The sequence below is a fragment of the Lepus europaeus genome, chromosome 11 (genome assembly GCF_033115175.1).
Source record: "Lepus europaeus isolate LE1 chromosome 11, mLepTim1.pri, whole genome shotgun sequence".
NCBI classification, from domain to species: domain Eukaryota; kingdom Metazoa; phylum Chordata; class Mammalia; order Lagomorpha; family Leporidae; genus Lepus; species Lepus europaeus.
Window position 1 is genome coordinate 106,328,813 of NC_084837.1, and position 21,593 is coordinate 106,350,405.

At 52.1% G+C, this 21,593-nt stretch overlaps 1 protein-coding gene and 1 pseudogene across 1 annotated transcript in view; both read right to left on the bottom strand.

Moving 5' to 3' along the window:
- The window catches only part of HOMER2 (homer scaffold protein 2), a 94,475-nt gene that overhangs the window by 41,610 nt on the left and 31,272 nt on the right, over positions 1–21,593 (bottom strand). The window lies entirely within an intron of this gene.
- LOC133769733 (cytochrome c1, heme protein, mitochondrial-like) lies at positions 976–21,048 on the bottom strand (annotated as a pseudogene).

A 21,593-nucleotide genomic window follows, 5' to 3' on the forward strand; every position in this document is an offset into this window, starting at 1 on the left:
CACTCCAGGGCCACAGCAGAGAGCTGGACTGGAAGAGGAGCAACCAGGACAGAATCTTGCGCCCCGACTGGGACTAGAACCCGGTGTGCCGGCGCCGCAGGCGGAGGATTAGCCTAGTGAGCTGCGGCGCCGGCCTGCATGCTGTTCTTAAATTCAGAAAGTCTAACAGTATTTCAAGAACAACCAAAAAAGGCAAGGATGAGGCGCCAGTGCTGTGGCACAGTGGGTAAAGCTGCCTCCTGCAGCACCGGCATCTCACATGGGCACTGGTTCGAGTCCTGGCTGCTCCACTTCCGATCCAGCTCTCTGCTGTGTCCTGGGAAAGCAGCAGAGGATGGCCCAAGTCCTTGGGCCCCTGCACCCATGTGGGACCCGGAAGAAGCTCCTGGCTCCCGGCTTCGGATTGGCTCAGCTCCAGCCATCGTGGCCCTTTGGGGAGTGAACCAGCGGATGGAAGACCTCCCCCACCCCCTTTCTCTCTCTCTCTGCCTCTGCCTCTCTGTAATTCTTTCAAATAAATAAATAAATAAATCTTTTAAAAAGAAAAAAGGCAAGGATGAGAAAACACACCAGTACGTGACATTCGCTGAGTGCATTACCACCGTTAGCTTTCTGTGATCTCCCAAATCGCAACAATGCTATGGGGAACGGGGGCCCAGAGAGGCCAGGTAACCTGCTTTGGGGTGCACAGTGAGTGGCAGAGCCCAGCCTCCTAGCGTCCACGCCCCTACCCGAGCCCCTCCCCGGGAGTGCAGCAGGACCCGTGACTCTGGAGACTACGGCCAGGGTCACGGGGACCTCGTTTAGGGGCTGGCATCTTCCTAGCTGTCTTCTCATTGCCTTTATGGAAGCAAGGCGCCACATCTGGGAGAACCCCACACGGCAGGGAATTCATGGAGGACGAAGGCCAACGGCCAGAAACTGGGAGGCCCTTGGTCCATCCCCCGGGGGAGGGACTGAATCCTGCAGTCCAGCCTACAGGCGAGACTCCAGCCTTAGCAGCCACACCAGATCCCCACTGAGCACAGAGACTGGTTTTGTCTTCAACTGCCGGAGGAGCACACAGCCATGGGGGAACCAGCGCAGTATCCTATTCACACCAAGCAGGTGCATGCCAAGCAGGTGCACCTATTCTCTGTCTGCTCTGTCTGCTCCTCCTCACGCTGCTGTGGATGGCCAATGTTACCCACACGGGAAAGTGAGGCCCAGACACCCTGGATACCAAAAAAAAAAAAAAAAAAAAAATCTTGATATCTTTCTGGGCAAAATCTGAGCACTTTTCAAACCTCACCACCAAATTCAGACGAGTAGAGCCCGGCTTTGAAAGAGTAACTGCGCCTCGTGGGGGAAAGTGGAGCTGGAACTGGGACACCAAAGTTGGTCCTGCAGGTGTGCGAATCAGTATAACTAGAAGGGTTCCAGGGAATCAGAACTTGGAGCCCTGGAGGCTGTGGTGCCTTCCCAGGAGCACGTGTGCCTCAGAGAACTGCGACTACCTTCACATCCAATTTTAACCTCCTCTCTCTGGTGTCCAACGCTCAGGGAGTGTGCGTTTCAGATCCACTCCCCTCTTTTCTGCAGAGCTCAAAATAGAAAGCAGATGTGCCCATGCACGGTCGTCTTCGAGTTGAACCGACGCCAGGCGCTGCTCACGGAGAACATTCTGGAATCTGACAGCAATTGTCCCCGGCATTAATTAGATGCTCTGCGCGACATTTGTGAGTTCAGAACACGAAAACCACTCGGCAGGGCCGCTCCTCCTGCCTTCAACGATTTTGGCTCCACATGAAAATGCTTCTACAGAGAACTGGCACAGTGAGGGTTTTTTGTTTTTTTTTTTCTCCAGAAAAGAGAAAAAAGTACGTTTGAGCCCGCCCCAAGCCTTCACCTGCAAGGTACAGCTCGGGCTGCTTCTGACACGAGCCTGTAACATCGCACAGCTCCTTCTACTCCCATTTGATTCCAATTAAACAAACCATCTGGACAGTATCTTGCGGGCATTCAGACGGCGTCTCGAAGTCTCATAAGGTACCCGCTGAAGTTTTCCTGCCCTGAGTCTTGAGGTCCTTTAGATGGCTTTCAGGTGGCACTCAGAGGGAGCTGGCCCCCCGCCCAGAGGGGAAGGCACTGCCCACCTGGCCTCCCAGCTCCAGCCCCTTGCAGGGCCAGCTCCAGGTCAGGCCCCTGAGCACCCGGCCCTGACGCTCAGCAGACAGGCTGCTGCTGCTTTCCTTCCAACATCTCTGAGTCTTCTGTACCTTCTCCCAGCAGAGTCTGGCACCGGCCGTCACTGGGCTCAAACAGCCTTTCCCCATGGCTGGCCTGGAGAATTCCTACGCAGCCTTTGAGAGCCACCCCCAGCCTCAGGTGAGGTCAGCCTGGTGCTCTTAGGACATAGGCCCACTGCAAGTGAGCATGGATGCACATGGTCTCAGGGCCACACTATACATGGTCGACAGGCCAGGCCCCAGAGCCTAGGACACAGAACTGGGAGAAAAAAAAGGAGATGCAGGGGTCCACTGCCTGCAGTACTGGCATCCCATATGGGCGCCGGTTCAAGTCCCGGCTGCTCCACTTTCTGTACAGCTCTCTGCTATGGCCTGGGAAAGCAGTAGAAGATGGCCCAAGTCCTTGGGCCCCTGTATCCATGTGGGAAACCCGGAAGAAGCTCCTGGCTCCTGGCTTCGGATCGGTGCAGCTCCAGCCATTGCAGACATTTGGGGAGTGAACCAGCGGATGGAAGACCTCTCTCTCTATCGCTCTCTGCCTCTGCCTCTCTGTAACTCTGCCTTTCAAATAAATAAATAAAATCTTAAAAGCAAAAAAAAGGAGATGCAGACAGGAGGTCTTCTTACACATTCTCCCATGCTAAGAGTCTAACTCAGAAACATCGTATCCTACACCCACAGAAGATCTACCTGATAAGGTCATCATTTACAGGTAATTTGTTGTTGTTGTTGTTTTGACAGGCAGAGTGGACAGTGAGAGAGAGAGACAGAGAGAAAGGTCTTCCTTTGCCGTTGGTTCACCCTCCAATGGCCACCGCGGCTGATGTGCTGCGGCCAGGACACCGCGCTGATCCGATGGCAGGAGCCAGGTGCTTCTCCTGGTCTCCCATGGGGTGCAGGGCCCAAGTACTTGGGCCATCCTCCACTGCACTCCCGGGCCACAGCAGAGAGCTGGCCTGGAAGAGGGGCGACGGGGACAGAATTCAGCGCCCCGACCGGGACTAGAACCTGGTGTGCCGGCACCGCAAGGCGGAGGATTAGCCTTTTGAGCCACGGCGCCGGCTTACAGGTAATTTGATCACATTCCAGGGCACCCAAGAAAATCAACTGAAAAGTAAAACTCAGTAATAGCCTTCTCATATACACAACCACAAGAAAATATAATAGATTTTTTAAAAATGCCATCTATAGCCATAACCCAAAGGATACAACCGCTAGGAATCTCGGAAGAATGCAAGATACGTATTTTTAAAATGAAAACTTTTAAGACACACAAAAGAAGATGTTAATAAAACATTCTGACTTAAATGGGAAAAGTCCATGTAAACATGTCCGTTCTCCCTAGATTAATATATGCATTTAATACCAGAAAAACAGCAGCAGCGGTGGGCACTGGGGCGCAGTGGTTAAGGGACTGCTCAGAATGCCTGCATCCCACATCACAGTGCAGATCCCAGTCCTGGCTCCTCTCCTTACCATCCAGCTTCCTGTTAATGTGCCTGGGAGGCAGCAAAGACGGCTCAAGGCTCTGGGTCCCTGCCACCCATGTGGGAGACCCAGCATGGAGTCCCAGGCTCCTGGCTTGAACTATGAACCAGCAAAAAGAACTCTCCCTCTCCTTCTCCCTCTCCCTCTCCCTCTCCCTCTCCCTCTCCCTCTCCCTCTCCCTCCCCCTCCCCCTCTCCCTCCCCCTCCCCCTCCCCCTCTGTCTCCCCTGCCTTACAAGTAAATGAAAATAAATATTTGTTACAAATCAGCAGGCTGATTCTTAGAATTAGGGCCATACATTTATGTAGAAAACTCAGTATGTAAAGAAAGCCAAGAAATGGTTGTCTTGTTAAGACTTACTTATTTATTTGAAAGGCTGAGTTACAGAGGGAGGGAGGGAGGGAGGGAGACAGAGAGAGACCGTCCACCCCCTGGGTCGCTCCCCAGATGGCTGGATCAGAGGCGGAGCCAGGACCCAAGCCAGGCGCTCAGACCTGGGATGCGGGCAGTGCCAGTGACAACTCTGCCGCTGCTCCGGAGGCCTACCCGGGCAGGATTCTTTTTTTTTGACAGGCAGAGTGGACAGTGAGAGAGAGAGACAGAGAGAAAGGTCTTCCTTTGCCTTTGGTTCACCCTCCAATGGCTGCTGCGGCCGGCACATCTCGCTGATCCGAAGGCAGGAGCCAGGTGCTTCTCCTGGTCTCCCATGGGGTGCAGGGCCCAAGCACTTGGGCCATCCTCCACTGCCTTCCTGGGCCACGGCAGAGAGCTGGCCTGGAAGAGGAGCAACCGGGACAGAATCTGGCGCCCCGACCGGGACTAGAACCCGGGGTGCCGGCGCCGCAAGGCAGAGGATTAGCCTAGTGAGCCGTGGCGCCGGCCAGGATTCTTTCATGATGCATTTTCTATTGACTTTTTGAAGACCCCTTGCATGCACAGATTTCAAGGGTGTTTGGTTTTGCTGTTTCTTTAACGTGGAGAAGTTGTAATTTATTCCCACAACGGGCGGAGGTGAGGCTCTGGAGCTGCCCCTCCCGTCTTGTCCCAGATGAAGAGGGCGTGGCCAGGTGGGCCAGCTGCAGCCTCCGCAGGCCTGGGGTGGCTCCTGGGCTCAAGGGTCTACCCAGGCGAGACGATGACACTGGACGGACCTTGGGTGCCCCACAGGCCAGCTTCCCGCTTGCACCACTCCATGGGGTACAAAAGGGACAGCAGCAGGCCACCACCATTGACGTCTCAAGCCCCATGCGTCTGTGGTGCTCCTGTTCTGGCTCAGACGCCCAGTGCAGGAAGGTGCACACATCCTTGGAGACCTCCAAGACTCAACTAGATGGCAGGGGCCGTGCCGATAGCCCAGCCCGGGAAGCAGCGGCTGAAGTAGAGCCCATCTCCCAGCGACACCCCTGTGGGCAGCTCACAGGGGCCCCGGAGCAGATGTAGCTAAGGTTAGGGGCTGGGGGTGGGGGTCAGGCTGCAGTCACAGCAGCTGTAGCAGCCTCAGGGTGTGGGTAGGGTTTTAGGAAGTCGTCTGACAGCTCCCCTGGTCGCATCAACATCTCCCTGTCCTCGCTGGGGCCTCCCCGAACCTCCACCTCCTCGGCCGGCACCTTGGCTCCACCCCTTCCATGTAGCATACACCCGCTATGTGGTCCACGCTATGGCAGGATGGGTGCACCTGCTGCTGTCCCTGCAAACCCCTCCAGGCACTGGTGTCGTCCAAGGAAGCGAGCACCACATGCTGAGACCACACGTAGCCGGGGGGATGCAGCTCCAGGTCACGGGCGCTCACAGCGGAGTGCAGAGCCTCCCCCCAACCCAGCAGGCTGGGCAGTCACAGCATCACCTTTCGGTTGCAAGAAGAGCTGGGCTTTGACACCTCCCAAGGAGTCTGCGGCGGGAGTCCGGCAAAGCCACCCTCTCGGCCCCCTCCAGCATGGCCACTGAGCCCACGGCGATCTCAAATGTGTTAATTCCATCTTCCATGAACTTCTGGAAGCACTTTAGACTGCTGTGATCCTAAGACAGGAGCCCTTCCACAGACAGCCCATTGTGGTCATGAGTGGCAGGTGTCCATCCAAGATGGCTAGTCTGAAGGTGTGGCTTACACACCTGTGTGCGGCTCCCAGGACAGGTACCCTGCAGCCTCCGGGTTATTCCCCAGCAGTTTTGGGTTGAGAATGCTACTTCTTAAAGATGCTGTTGCAGGCCAGCGCCACGGCTCACTAGGCTAACCCTCCACCTGTGGCGCCGGCAACCGGGTTCTAGTCTCGGTCGGGGCGCCGGATTCTGTCCTGGTTGCTCCTCTTCCAGTCTAGCTCTCTGCTGTGGCCCGGGAGTGCAGTGGAGGATGGCCCAAGTGCTTGGGCCCTGCACCCGCATGGGAGACCAGGAGAAGCACCTGGCTCCTGGCTTCGGATTGGCGCGGCGCTGGCCGTAGCAGCCATTGGGTGGTGAGCCAACGGAAGGAAGACCTTTCTCTGTCTCTCTCTCTCACTGTCTAACTCTGCCTGCCAAAAAAAAAAAAAAAAAAAAGCTATTGCATAATTGGACAACTTTCCAAATGCATTTAACATTTTCCTCCATATATATGCATATGAATATATTTAAAAGGAAAATAGCTTTGATATAAATTTTCTACAGAGCGCAGTTGGGAGACTGATCACCCCAGCACGGCACTCAGGGTCCCTGGTGTCAGCCTTGGCCCTTCTGAGGGTCTCATCTCCTGCCAACCCCCTCCAGTAGGACCTAGTAGCCCTTGCTGGTCTCTGTCTGCACCCCTGGTGCCTAGACAGGCATCTCCCCTACATCTGATAAACCATGTAGATTTGATGGGTTCTGGGGTGGGGCAGTGAGCCAGGAGGGTGCTTCCCAAAGTTCATGGAAAATGGAATTAAAAGCTGATTTTGTTGCAAAAAATTTTGAAACCCATGCATATGGGGATCTCCAAAATGTTCACCAAAAATGCTTCTTAATGCAAAAACTATGCATGGATTTCAAAAGATTTCTGTGCTAAAATAACTTTTCTTGTAATTTTTAATTCAATTTTCCATCAACTTTTTGAAGTACTCTCATATATTCATGTTCTTTTTTAAGGACTTATTTATTGGAAAGGGAGAGTTACAGAGAAATAGGGAAAGATAGAGAGAGAGGTCTTCCATCCACTGGTTCACTCCCCAAATGGTTGCAACAATCCAAAGGTATGAACCAGGAACTCCATCCAGGTCTCCCACATGGGTATGGGGGCCCAAGTACTTGGGCCATCATCCACTGCTTTCCTAGGCACACTAGCAGGGAGATGGATCCAAAGTAGAGCAGCTGGAACTCAAACTGGTGCTCAGATGGGATGCCAGGGTCACAGGTAGCGGCTTAACCCACCGCACCACAATGCTGGCCCCATGATTTTATTCTGTAGATGGCGTATCGCACATTTACACTATTAAGAACTCATTCCACCTGAATTTGTAGTGAACAGAGGTTTTAAAGCAGCAGACTTTGGGGATTTGTGTAATACGAACCTCACAGGCCAAGCACTGGAAAACATCAAAGCGATGATTTCTGAAAAACCAGGTGGTGACTGCCCTGAGCTAACCGACTAATGAGTTCTGGGACAGCCTAATGCAAGAGAGTGCGAAATCCTGCTGAAGGAACAGTTTGTCTTCCCCCTCTCACGGCCACACATCTGCACACAGATTTTCATATTCTACCGCAATGAGGAGAAACAGGGGCGACGGCACGTCTCGACGAGCACCTGACATGGCATCGTCATTGCCAATCTTGACCAGACACAACTTTTGTCAGGGGCTGGAAAGGCAAATGTTCTCAGTGTTAACTGTTGACAGCTTCTGTGTTCATCGACGGCACAAATGAACCACCATGTACTGAACAACTAGGCATAATTTCCTTTGATGTCGTATTCTGTGAAGTTAAAAAGCCTTCAGATACAAATGGGAGGCATCCTGCAGGAACGGATTCAGCTGCGAGATCTTAGCTGGCTGTCTATTTTATCTACAGGTAGCTTAGTCTTATGATCTGTTGGTTTCTCGCAAAGATAGCAAAGTGGCTCAACTGCCCCCGGGGAACATAAATTAAGATAACGCTGATTCCTGAGCAAAGGAGTAGCATGGCCAAAACTACAATTCAGTGGAATAACTGTGTCACTTGCACTAAGAATGGAATGCGTGGAGAAGAGACTGGAAGCTATGAATGAGGCCCTACACAACCATTCTGGCTCCGAGCCTGGCTGACAGCAGCGGGCACAGGAAGAGGAGAATGGGTTAGTGAGACCGCACCAGGGGACTCTGGAGGATGTTCAGTTACTGGTCCTGTATATGAACAGCATGGAAGAAGTCACCACTCTGCCCTCACAAGCAAAAAGCTGAAAAGCAGAACAATCAACACTCTTGGGGCAGGTTCTGGGCACAGCAGCTGAGACGCCCCCGGGACACCTGCTTCCCACATCAGAGGACCAGGATTCAAGGCCTGGATCCATCCCGGACTCCACCTTCCCGCTACTGCAGACTCTGGGAGGCAGCAGGTGATGGCTCCAGTACTTGGGTCCTTGACAGGTTAAGTTCTGGCTTGAGGCTTCAGTCTGGCTCAGCCCCTAGCTGTTGTGGGCATCTGTGAAGTGAACCAGTGCATGGGCAATCTCTCCATACGCCTCTCTTTCTCTGTCTCTTTTTGCCTTTCAAATAAACTATATATACAAATATATGTATATATACATAATTATTTTTTAAATTTAAGACACAGCTATGTTAAAAAAAAAAAAAAAAAAAAAAACAAGCTCCCCCTAGCTAAGTCACAGAATAAACCATTGCCTCCCAAAGTGGAAAGCCAGCTGAGAGAAGCCCACAAGCACTAGCCTCTCTGGGAACCAGCCCCAGGGCAGCCAAGCCTGAACAAATTGCTGGAGGCTCAGTATGAACAAATCTGAGAGTTAAAAACTCGGGGGTGGGGATGGGGGTGGCTGGTGCTGTGGTATAGTGGTATAAAGCTGCCGCCTGCAGCACCGGCATCCCATCTGGGCACTGGTTCAAGTTCCGGCTGCTCCACTTCCAATTCAGCTCTCTGCTATGGCCTGGGGAAGCAGTAGAAGATGGTCCAAGTCCTTGGACCCCTGCACCTGTGTGGGAGACCTGGAAGAAGCTCCTGGCTCCTGGCTTCGGATCTGCAACTCCAGCCGTTGCAGCCATTTGGGGAGTGAACCAACGGAAGGAAGATCTTTCTCTCTGTCTCTCCCTCTCACTGTCTGTAACTCTGCCTCTCAAATAAATAAATAAAAATCTTAAAAAAAAAAATAGATGTTAGGCCGGCACCACAGCTCACTAGGCTAATCCTCCGCCTTGCGGTGCCAGCACACCGGGTTCTAGTCCCGGTCGGGGCACCGATCTTGTCCTGGTTGCTCCTCTTCCTGTCCAGCTCTCTGCTGTGGCCCGGGAGTGCAGTGGAGGATGGCCCAAGTGCTTGGGCCCTGCACCCCATGGGAGACCAGGAGAAGCACCTGGCTCCTGCCATCGGATCAGCGCGGTGCGCCGGCCACAGCGCGCCTACCGCGGGGCCATTGGAGGGTGAACCAACGGCAAAAAGGAAGACCTTTCTCTCTATTTCTCTCTCTCACTGTCCACTCTGCCTGTCAAAAAAAAAAAAAAAAATAGATGCTACTTGGGACTCTGGCATCCCATACCAGCATGCCGGGGTTCGAGTCCTAGCTCTGCTCTTGATGCCCACTTCGTGCTAATGGGCACCTTGCGAGGCAGTGGAGATGCCTAAGTCACTGGGTCCTTGCTACCCATGTGGGAGACGGGCTTGAGTTCTGGTCTCCCGGCTCGAACCTGGCCCCGCCTCAGCTGTTGTGGGCATTTGGGGGGAATGAACCAGTAGATGGCAGATCACTCTGCCTTTTAAATAAATAAAACCGAAACATTTTAAATGCATGGGTGCACTGGGCTCCTGGTAAATTAGTTGAACCTGAGCTGTAAGCAGAGACTAACTGACACGGGAGACTGGATGCACTCAACTCCACCCGCTCCTGCCCCACTTAAGTGCACCTGAGAGGCACTGGGGACGGTCCCAGCGGCACAGGCTCAGCACAGGACTGTACCCATCCGCAGGGTGCAGGATGTTGCCACCCCACTCCCCTCCCCACCCACTCCCACCCCCACACCTGAGCTCCACATCACTGAAGGCCTCCAGATGCTCTTCCTTTTGCTCAGGACACCACATGCCAACAAAACAATTACTGGGTATCCTGAAAGTTAGAGACAAGAAAGACACCAGAACCGGGGTCAGACAGGGTACCTGGACCACCAGACCAGGGACTGAAAAACTGCAGCAACTCCAACGCAGTCATCTGCTATGGGACTTAACCAAACAGCAGGTAGCATGCAGGCACGGATGTAAGCAGAGAGACGTGAATTCTCAGACTCAGACAGAGGTGGTACAGCTCAAAAACACGGTTAATAAGGGGTGTGCGTGCAGCCTGTCGGTTAAGACACTTACATCCCGCAGCCAATGCCTGAGTTCAACTCCCAGCGCCGGCTCCTGGCTCCAGCTTCCTGCCAATGCAGATCCCGCGAGACAGGAGGGATGGCTCAAACGGTTGGGTCCCTGACACCCATGTGGAGACCTGCACCGAGTTTTGAGCTCCTGGCTTCAGCCTGGGCTGGGCAGCTGCAAGCATTTGGGCAGGGAGCTACCTCTCTTGTCTCTCTGCCTCTCAAATGAATTAATTTGCAAAACCCACTGTAGCACAAATGAAGAACGTCTTTGAAGGGCTCATTATCAGACTGGACAGGACCGAGGAAAGCAGCTCTGAACCTGAGGATATGGCAACAGAAATTTCCAAACCTGGCAAGCAAAGAGAAAAGACTGGGAAGAAAACCAGCAGAATATCCCAGAAAAGTGGGGACACTACAACATGGATCACAAATGCATCCTGGGAGTATGAGAAGAATGAGGAGAAGCAATGTGCAAAACAATAATACCCAAGAATTTCCCCCCAACAAATGCCAGACACCAAGCCAACCATACAGAAATCAGAGAACCAAGCCAGCGTGGCAGATAGACCACAAAACCCAAAAAGCGCTACACCCAGGCACGTGCATCAAACTTCAGAAAATCAAACATGGAGAAATAATCTTTAGGGGGGTGGGCATTTGGCATCCCGGTTAAAGTGCCTCCCAAGACACCCTCATCCAATATCAGGTACCTGGGTCCCTCCCCGATGCCAGCCTCCTGTGGATGCACACCCTGCAGGGAGCAATGACAGTGCCAGTACTTGGGGTCCCTGCCACCCACATGGGAGACCTGGATGGAGTTTCCAGATCCTGGTTTCAGCCTGGCCCAGCCTCAGCTGTTGCAGGCATTTGGGAAGGAAATCGATGGATAGGAGATCTGCCTCTGTGTATCTCTGTCTTTCAAATAAAATAATCAAAACTTTCTAAAAATAAAATAACTTTAGGAGAAAAACAGAGAGGGGAAAACACCCTACCCATAAAGGAGCAAAGATAAGAATCACGTCCGGGGCTGGTGCTGTGGCACAGTGGGTTAATGCCCTGGCCTGAAACGCTGGCATCACATATGGGCGCCAGTTCAAGTCCCAGCTGCTCCACTTCCTGTCCAGCTCTCTGCTGTGGCCTGGGAAAGTAGTAGAAGATGGCACAAGTCCTTGGGCCCCTGCACCCATGTGGGAGACCCGAAAGAAGCTCCTGGCTCCTTCGGCCATTCCTTCCATTGGATGGAAAACCTCTCTCTCTCTCTGCCTCTCCTCTCTCTGTGTAACTCTGACTTTCAAATAAATAAATAAATCTTTTTTTAAAAAAGACTTCTCCTCAGAAACCATGCAAGGGAGAAGGGGAAGTGAAATATTTACAATGCTGAGAAGAAAAAAAAAAAAAAAGAAAGCAATCAGCCACCTACAATTCTATACCCAGCAAAACTGTCCTTGAGAGGAGAAGGATAGAGTTCAGACAAGGATGGAGTTTACTGCCAGTACCTCTGTGCTGCAAGAAATGTTAAACTTTCTTCAGAGACCAGGAAAAACGGGTCAGAAACTTGGATCTATGTAAAGTATCAGAGAATAAGCAGATGAAAGTAAAATTAAAACTAATTTTTAAAAAGGTAGAATTCTTTATTTGAAAGTCAGAGTCACAGAGAGAGAGAGAGAGAGAGAGAGAGGTCTTCCATCTCCACTGGTTCACTCCCCAGATGGCCACAATGACTGGGGAGTTTCTTCCGGGTCTCCCACATGGGGCAGGGGCCCAAGCACTTGGCCCATCTTTGGCTGCTTTGCCCAGGCCATTAGCTGGGAGCTAGATCAGAAGTGGAGCAGCTGGGACTCGAACCAGTGCCATATGGGATGCCGGCACTGCAGGTGGTAGCTCAACCTGCTAAGCCACAACAGTGGCCCCAAAACTTTTTTTGTCATCCTTAATTTATTTAACAGCTAACATTATGTTCAAAAGGAAATTAACAAAGTAATTGATTATATATGCATATATAAGAAACCAAACTTTGTTCACTTGACATTCTTGTCTATGCAGAAAATCTGAAAGAACAGGCAAGAACAAATAAACAAACACAAAACCTCCAAGCTTTGAAACCAGTGAGCAATCAGAACAAGGTTGCAGGACACGAGGCGGATGGACGAAGCCAGCTGCTTTCCTATGTATGAGGAATGAGTAAAGAGAGTTTGATATTAAAAACATCACCATTTACATTAGCAGCCAACAGAGAGAAAGAGACAGACAGACTTGGGCATAAACCTAACAAAATACGTACAAGCTCCATATGAGGAAAACTACAAAGCTCGGACACTGCCGATGAAAACAACAAGATGTCAGCACACAACTATTAAACAGCCAAAACCCGAAATAGTGAGAACAGCAAACGCTGGTGAGGACACAGAGCAAGATCAGTTCTTGGGGCTGGTGCTGTGGTGCAGTGGGTTAACGCCCTGGCCTGAAGCGCCAGCATCCCATATGGGCGCCGGTTCAAATCCCAGCTGCTCCACTTCCTGTCCAGCTCTCTGCTATGGCCTGGGAAAGCAGTAGAAGATGGCCCAAGTCCTTGGGCCCCTGCACCCCTGTGGGAGTCCTGGAAGAAGCTCCTGGCTCCTGGCTCCAGATTGGTTTAGCTCCAGCCATTGTGGCCAACTGGGGAGTGAACCTGCGGATGGAAGGACCCCCCCCCCCACCCCTGCTTCTCTCTCTGTGTAACTCTGACTTTCAAGTAAATAAATCTTAAAAAAAAAGAAAAAAAAAGAAAAGAGAGCAGTTCTCATGTATCACCCATTCCTGCTGGGAACACAAAACAGCACAGCCACTTCGCACAACAGCTTGGTAGCTTCTTTCAAAACTAAACAAACCCTTACCATAGGATCCAGCAATCACGCTACTTGGCACTTAATGCAAATGAATTGAAAGCTTAGGTCCATACACAAACGTGGGCAGTGCCAAGACTTGGAAGCAACCAAGATATCTTTGAGTAGATGAGTAGATAGAGTGTGGAATTTCCACATGGTGGACTAGCGCTCCGAGCTAGAAGGAACTGAGCTGGCCAGCTGAGAAAAGGCATGGAGGAACCTCTGATGCTTACTGCTATGTGAGAAAAGCCAATGTGCAAACCCTACATGTTGTATGACTCCAGTATTTTCTTTGGAAAGCAAAACTTCAGAGAGAATATATGAAAAGATCAGCGATTGCCAGGGGGAAGGGAAGAGAGGGAGGAACAGGCAGAGCCCAGAGGGTTCCCAGGCAGTGAAACTGCTCTGGCTGATGCTGGCGTCATTAAATGTTTGTCCAGACCACAGCCTGCACTGCATGGGGGGTGGGGGTGGGGGACGCCAGTGCCAACCACAGCCCCTGCGTGATGATCAGTGTGGGTTCATCGATTTAAAAAAATTATTTATTTATTTGGAAGGCAGAGTTACTGAGAAAGAGAGAGAGAGAGAGAGAGAGAGAGAGAGAGATTGAGAGAAACTGTGGGGCCATGCCAAAACTAGGAGCTTAGGATGGTATCCAGGTCTCCCACGTGGGTGGCAAGTCCTTGGGCCATCTTCTGCTGATTTCCCAGGGACATTACAGGGAGCTGGATGGGAAACTGAGCAGCTGGGACTCGAACCAGCACTCCTATGGGATGCTGGCGTCACAGGTGGCGGCTTAATCTGCTGTGCTGCAATGCCGGCACCAGGTTGGTCAGTCCTAACAAATGCACCGGTCTGGTGCAGGATGTTGCTAATGGGGGAAACGGGCAGGGGGCAAGGGGTCTATGGGAACTCTCTGTACCTCCCATTCAATTCTGCAGTGTGAAAACCGCTCTTAAAAATAACATTAATGTAAAAAAGAAACTGAAAAAGGAAAGAGGCGTAAAAAGGATGGGTTAAAGGATCAGAAGTGGGGCTGGTGTTGCGGTGCAGCGGGTTAGGCTGCAGCTTGCAACCCCAGCATCCCATATCCGAGCGCTGGTTTGCGTCTACTCTGCCTGTGATCCAGCTCCCTGCTAATGACCTGGGAAGACCCATGTGGAATTCCTGGCTCCTGGCTTCAGCCTGGCCAGCCTTGGCTATTGTAGTCATTTGGGGAGCGAACCAGAGGACGGGAGACTCTCTCTCTCTCTCTCTCTCTCTCTCTCTCTCTCTCTCTCCCTCCCTCCCTCCCTCTCTCTCTCTCTTTCTCTCTCCCTCTCTCTGTCACTCTACCTTTCAAATAAAGAAATGGTTTTTTAAAAAGGGATCAGATGTGGCATAAGCAGCAACATATGGACTATATAAATAACCATACATTAAAATTTAAAACTTTTAGGTTAAAAATAATACTATTAAGGACATGAAAAGATAACCCACAAAATTAAATATTTGCAAATCTTGTGGTTTATAATGAACTTGTATCCAGAATATGTAAGGAACTCTTAGAACTAAATAATAAAAGAAAAAATGATTTAGAAATAGGTAGGGATGACCGTTTAGCCTAGTGGTTACGATGCCCACATCCCATGCTGGAGTGTCTAGCTTTGGGACCCAGCTTTGCCTCTCAATTCAACTTCCTGCCAGTGCACACTCTGGAAGGCAACAGGATGGCTCAAGTGTTAGGTTCCTGCAACCCACATGGGAGACTTGGATTGAGTTCCTGGCTCCTGGTTTCAGCCTGGGTTGGGCAGCTGTAGGTACCTGGGGAGTGAAGCAGAAGATGGGAGAGCGCTCTCTCTCTCTCTCTCTCTCTCTCTAATTTAAAACAAATTTTTAAAATATATATATATTTTTAAAAATAGGCAAGTAATCTGAACAGACACTCCCCAAAGAAGACACACAAGTAGCCACGCTAAGGATGCTAACCACCATTGCTCTCAGGAAAATGCAAATCCAACCCAGAGTGAGCTACCACTCAGACCTCCTAGCGCGCTCTAATCAGAGACAGTGACAAGAGTTGGTGAGAATGCAGACACACTGGAGCCGCCACCCGCTGCTGGTGGCAAGGCACGTGGTGCAGCTGGTTTGGAAGTCACCCCGGCAGCTCCTCGGCTGGTTAAACATAGACCCAGCAGCTCCACTCCTAGGCGTACACCCAAGAGCCAAGAACACATACGCCCAGCCCGGGAAGGCTCATGCCAGCTGGATTTATAGGGCCAAAGGGTGGAAACAAGGCAAACATTCATCAGGATGGGAGAGTCACAAATATAATGCACCCATACAATGGGCCATTATTCACCAATACAAGCAGGAACAAAATATAAATGCAGGCGACAAGAGACACACCGGAAGGCATTAGGCTCAGTGAAAGGTGGCTGTCAAGAAAGCGTACTGAGGATTCCACCTGTCAGACAAGCTATAGACAGAAGTAGATTAGTAGTTGACTGGGGGTGGGGAGCCAGAGTGAGGGGATCCAGGGGTGACTGCTAATGGCTCCTAGCTTTATTTTAGGGGCAATGGAGAATCTAAAATTAGATGGTGGCGATGGTTACACAAATTCTGATTCTAGAAAAAAAGCCTCAAGGAACGCATACATTACGCAAGTGAGCTGTGTGTTTTGTGAATCAGGTCCAGTGAAGCTGTGCTCCATGAAATCCACAGGAGGACCTTGGGCTGGACCGAGCTCAGGCATTAGGGTCCAGCAGACCCAGCCACAAGGGAACCGCTCACGTGGAGGCCCAGGGCACCCAGCTGGCACTGGCTGCTCTGGCCGGGCCACAGTCCTGGATAGACACCACCCCATCCCCAGGCTGCTCGCTCCTCCGCATGGTGGCCAAGCCCGCTGTGCCCTCCCGTCCTCAGCCCCTGGCCCAGCAGCGTCCACTGCCTGTACCCTGTGTGCTCTGTACCTCCTCCGGCTCCCCAGGCTGCACAACCTGCCAGCTGCTCTCTGTTCAAATCATCTGCGCTTTTTTTTTTAATTTTTAAAATCACTCTTTTGCTGTTGTTGTTGTCATTTTAAAATTTATGTATTTGAAAGACAGAGTTACAGAGAAGCAGAGGCAGAGAGAGAAAGATCTTCCATCTGCTGGTTTACTTCCCAAATGGCTGCAATGGCTGGAGCTGCACTGATCCTAAGTCAGGAGCCAGGAGCTTCTTCCAGGTCTCCCACGTGGATGCAGGAGCCCAAGCACTTGGGCCATCTTCCACTGCTTCCCCAGGTCATAGCAGAGAGCTGGGTCAGAAATGGAGCAGCAGGGCTCGAACTGGCGCCCATATGGGATGCTGGCACTGCAGGCAGCGGCTTTACCTGATGCATCCTAGCGCCAGCCCATTTGTTTTTTAAAGAGTAAATGTAGGCCGCCGCCGTGGCTTAACAAGCTAATCCTCCGCCTTGTGACGCTGGCACACCGGGTTCTAGTCCCGGTTGGGGCGCTGGATTCTATCCCGGTTGCCCCTCTTCCAGGCCAGCTCTCTGCTATGGCCCGGGAAGGCAGTGGAGGATGGCCCAAGTGCTTGGGCCCTGCACCTGCATGGGAGACCAGGAGAAGCACCTGGCTCCTGGCTTTGGATCGGCACAATGCGCCGGCCGCAGCGGCCATTGGAGGGTGAACCAACAGCAAAAAGGAAGACCTTTCTCTCTGTCTCTCTCACTATCCACTCTGCCTGTCCAAAAAAAAAAAAAAAAGAGTAAATGTGGAGGATGAGGGGAGACATAAGTCTCCTGGCCAAGGCAGGTGGAGGTGGAGGAGTTGGTCTGGCTGAGTGGGCTCCTCCCCACCCCCGCACACCGCCCAGGAGAGAATCCAGCAGCAGAGGTGCGCTCTTGACAGCGTGACCTATGGGGTCCGAGACAAAAATCAGAGTGGATGAAGCCACTGGGGTAGGATCCTTGAGAAGAAGCTAGGAGAGGGAGCACCAAACTCGGGGGGGCATGGGGCGGGGACAGGAAGAGGAGCCACCCTCAGAGTGGAAGGAAAGGGCCGGATCGTAATGGGAGAGCCGGGACAGCACGGGGACTCAGGAGTCTTAAGATCATTCAGTGGATCAATCTTAACAAAACCCTGTGGATACATTCCACCTTAAAGCCACCATCTTGCCACCTGCATTGCGAAAGGCTAAGCAAGCAGTAGAGGCCAGAAGGTGGCACAGCGGGTTCAGCCACTTGCTGTGACAGCATCCCATACAGAACACTGGCTGGAGTCCCGGCTGCTCCACTTCCGATCCAGCTCCCTGCTAATGCACCTGGGAAAGCAGCAGAGCATGGCCCAAGTGCTTGGGCCCCTGCACCCAGGTGAATGGATGAAGCTCCTGGCTCTGTCCTGGCCCAGGCCCAGCTCATCCATTTGGGGAATGAACCAGCAGATGGAAGATCTCTCTCTCTCTCTCTCTCTCTCTCTCTCTCTCTCTCTAACTCTGCTTTCCAAAGAAACAAATATATCTCTTAAAAAAAAGACAACGTGGACGTGTGCCACTGTGTGTTATTAATAGTAACCTGTTAAGGGAATACTCCAATATGGTAATTACAGGCGTAGACGACACTGCAGGGAGAGACGTCCCCTCCGAGCTCAACCTGCACGAAGAGAAGCCAGCTCTCCACTATCAGCGGCAAGCCAAAATGAGTATGCGCTTTCATAATTAAAACAACATCTTCCAAGTCTAAAAATGCAAGATCTGGGAGTTGGTTTTTTTTCCCTTTACTGGTAAGTTAGTGCTAGTTTGAGCAAATTTTTTTTTTGTCCCCAAGACTTATTTATCTATTTGAAAAGCAGAGTAAGAGTCTAGATGTCTGGGGACTTCATGTTTTCTCTTACTCTTGGGTCTTCACCTAGAAGTCAGAGTGGCTGGGGCATGTGGGGACTCCAAGTTTAATCTTCCGAGGGATTGCCAGGCTGCACCGTTTTACATTCCCACCGACAACGCTCCCAAGTGTTCACATTCTTGCCAATGCATGCTATTATCCGTCCTTTTCCTACAGCCACCTTAGCGGGTGTGACATGGAGGGTAAGCGACACTTAGCACATCTCCACGGGAACCGTCGTGGACCTAACTGAAGGTGACCTGCACCCCGGGGTCGGCAGAGAGTGCCACAGAAGATCTTGACCTCCCATGAGGCTGCCTACTGCAGGGTCTCTTCTCACCAGGAGAACGTTTTCAAGGCTTTTAAAAGTATTGGAGAGACAAGAAGAGAGCCAGGGAAATAACAGTACAAATATTTTTTACGATATTCATTTATTTATTCCGAAGGCAGAGGGAGAGACAGAGAGAGGGAGGGAGATCTTCCATCCACTGGTTCACTCCCCAAATGACTGCAACAGCCAGGGCTAGACCAGGCTGCAGCCAGGGGCCAGGAGCTCCATCCAGGTCTCCCACGTGGGTGGCAGGGGCCCAAGCACTCAGACCATCTTCTGATGCTTTCCCAGCATGGAGTGGCGTTGGAAAGGGATCAGCCAGGACTCAAATCAGTGCTCATATGGGATGCCGGTGTTGCAGGCAGCAGCTTAACCCACTGCGCCACAACCCCGGTGCCCATAGTGAATAACTTTTATGCAGTGGAATACTGAGAGATACAAGCACACCACGGGCCACATTTCAGGGAGAGGGTGCCTTCCTGGGCTCCACCATTCTCTATCCACGCGGAGCAGCCTGGCCGGGGTTAAAGTTCATCAGCTCTGTGTCCTGGGAATGGGTGACAGACACCTCCAGTGCCCAAGGAGCACATCCACTTTTCTCACTCTGTCTGTAGTGACTGTGAACCATGCGGACAGCAGGGCTCCAGATCCTTCTAGAACTTTCCTGGCATAGCTGGAAACCTCCCTCTGCTCCGGACCCATGGAGCCTGCCAGTGGGGCTGCGCCTCCGGCCCAGAGTAGGAACAGCCCTGGGGCCCCAAGCCATGCACCAAAAATGGCTAAAATGGTCACTTTTACATTATCTGCATCTCACCACTCGGCTGGCACGTGCGCCTCTCGCCCTGTGCCGATGGTGTGTGGCTGGGGTGATTCTCTGGGAGGCATCTACCACGACACGTCAAAAGTCTGGAACCCGCAAACCCCTGAACCTACGACTCCACTTCCAGGAATCCTTTCAAAGGCAGTAAGCAAGGACATGCAAAGAGAACTCAGGCAAGAAAACAAAAACAGGGCCGCACCGTGGCACGGCGAGTTAAGCTGCAGCACCAGCATCCTGTATGAACGCTGCTTCGAGTCCCAGTTGTTGCACTTACAAACCAGCTCCCTGCTAGTGCACCTGGGAAGGCAGCGGAAGACGGACCGGGTGTTTGGGTCCCTGCCACCCACGTGGGAGACCTGGAGGGAGTTCCAGGTTCCTGGCTGCGATCTGGCCCAGCCCTGGCTATTGTGAGCATTTGGGGGGGGGTGAACTAACACACAGAAGATTGAGCTCTCTCTCTCTCTCTCTCTCTCTTTCAAATACATCTTTTAAAAAAAAGGTAGAAAAATCATACTCTGTTCCTATTCTTTTAAATATGTATACTAATATGAGGGACTTTTAAAAGTCTGTGGAAAAGCAGAATTAAAAGATAGGTTTATTGTACTGCAAAGAATTTTAAAACCTATGCACACAGAGAGCCCTCAAGAAGTTCGTGGGAAACTACCCACAGGGCCCGCCTCCTAGACCCATAAAGAGACCAAGTCTCTCCCCTTCAGCCATTAAACCACGAACATAAGACTTTGGGGGACCAAGCCCTTATCAGGTGAGCCTCTGGGGGACTCCCAAACTATTATCCAAACCACAACAGCACGGGTTTCAAAAAGTCTTTGCACCAAAATAGACTTTAAATCCCAGTTTTCCATGAACTTGCAAAATGCCCTCCTGTAACAAATCTCACAATTAGTCAGCACACGACTACAAGACAGAGCTGCTCCAGGTGCTCAGAACAGCCCCGGACACAAGGCAGCTGTGGCCTCTGACTCAGGACCCAGGGGGCCCCGGGCCTTGGATGCTTGGCTAGGTGCTGGGTGAGCCTGGCCAGGGGCACAGAAGGGTGCGCATACAACCAGGGTGCTCTCTGGCAGGGTAGGGAACAGGCCAGCTGAACGCACACAGGGTGCCGGCAGGGAGACTTGCTGTCACGTGGCACAGTGTCTGGGCGAGAGACAGGCCAGTGTGCCTGCTTCCCAGGCTAAAGGTCAAGTGCGGAACCACCTGGCCCACGCAGAGCAGGGGTGAGAGAGCCCCAGACACCAGGGCGGCAGGAAGGAGAGAGATGCTCCCAAGGGCATCCACAGAACCGGGCCCCCAGGCACCCCCTCAGGGCCCAGGCTACGGGCTCCATACCCCAACAGTACAGCCGCTTTGGAAAGAGCCAGAAGCCCGGTTTTTCGCTCTTGTTCAGTTTTCTTTCTATCTCACAGTTAGCCCACTGGTTTCCCTGTTGGTGGCTAAAATCCCCCCAGCGATTATTTGCCTTTTCCCTACGGCCTCCGTTATTGAGATATTTTAGGTCTTGCAGACAGTCTTTAAGAAAGAGTCATTTTTTTCTTTCACGTCTTCCTCGGCCCAAGGCACAGAGAGAACAGCTAAGCAGCTCTCTGGCCTGCAGGAGCCACCAAGGCGGCTTCCAGAGGCAGCTGGGTTAGACACCAGCTCCAGCAGCCTGGAAGAACAGTGCCCTTTTGTCTGGGGGAAACGAGGAAATCGCATGGGCACCTGTCCTGCTGGCCCAGGCCCCGGAGTGGGAACTGCTGGAACAGCCACTTCCATGGTCCCCAGGGACGTGGCTCAGGGCACCAAGGACACACGCAGGAACCAGGAAGCAGAGAGGATCCAACCCCCGGGGGAAAGCAGCAACAAGTCCCACTGTATATGGAAGGGAGAAGTTTAGAATTTAACATCACGGGGCTGGAGCACTTAGGAAAAGGACCCCAGTCGATGAGATTAAACTCACCGTTCCAGGGCCGCCATGAGCTCCCCCTGATGTGGCGAAACAGGCTGCCTTGCACCAGGCCCTCACTCGCTGCAGCCCCACACAGGCAGCACGTCCAAGGCAGTTGCTGAGCTAGACGGTTGGGCTCTGATGGAACACAGAAATTCTATCACAAGTGCAAGGGCAAGAGCAAGCTTGTTTCCTGCAATGCCAAGGGGTACAGACGTTAGCCAGCTCGTGTGGTCCAAAAGGACCGATATGGTGACCTCAAAGCAGGCCTCCTTTTGTCCCTTGGGGTGCGGCAGCTGCTGAGGACAGAGCTCTGAGAGACTGGGCCAGCCTGGTCCCAGCTCCCAAACGCTCCATGGAACAGCTCAGAGCAGGGGCTCTGGAGAACACCTAGAAAGAGAATGTCCCAGACAGAGGTAGGCAGGGCTGCTCAGAGCCCCACGGACATATGTAAGTCCTGGCCTCGGGGCAGGTGCCAGGTACAGCAGTTAAAACACTGCTCGGAACCCCTGAATCCCATACTGGGAGCGCCTGGGGTTGAGTCCTCGCCCCACTTCTGACTCCAGCCGCCTGC